Source organism: Macadamia integrifolia, chromosome 6 (assembly GCF_013358625.1).
Source record: "Macadamia integrifolia cultivar HAES 741 chromosome 6, SCU_Mint_v3, whole genome shotgun sequence".
NCBI lineage: Eukaryota > Viridiplantae > Streptophyta > Magnoliopsida > Proteales > Proteaceae > Macadamia > Macadamia integrifolia.
Genome location: NC_056562.1, coordinates 38,112,053 through 38,112,567, shown reverse-complemented (window position 1 = coordinate 38,112,567; position 515 = coordinate 38,112,053).

Below are 515 nucleotides of genomic sequence, written 5' to 3'. Positions count from 1 at the left end.
TTTAAAAAATTAATAATCCAACCAAACTCCTCAAAAGAGATGGGGGGTGAGAGTACTTTTCAATCCAGAAACCACCCAGCTCCTCAAAATTTATATTGGTTATGTGAATTAGGTCATTCAAGGTCTTTACCAAATCAAACCAAATGTCATCAGATATTATGTTCTATCACTAACCAAAATAAACCATTTCATTCTATATATCAAATGAGTGTAGCATAAATAAATATTTAAAATAATATAAGAGATGATCACAAAAAAAATAGTAATAGACCACAAGTGGTAACGACTAAAAGGCCCATTCCAAAAGTCTTTTGGTCAAAATAAACCCCACAGGTCAGTAATGCTCCATCTGGCTCAAACCCAAAGTCTTTTAGTCAAAAGAAACCCAAATGAGTCGCCAGAGAGAGAGAGAGAGAGAGAGAGAGAGAGAGAGAAAGAGATCGTTGAGAGTCATAAGCGTGGTGATAGTCACAAGAGTGGGAGAGATATGAAAGTAGGGTTTTTTTTTTTTTTTC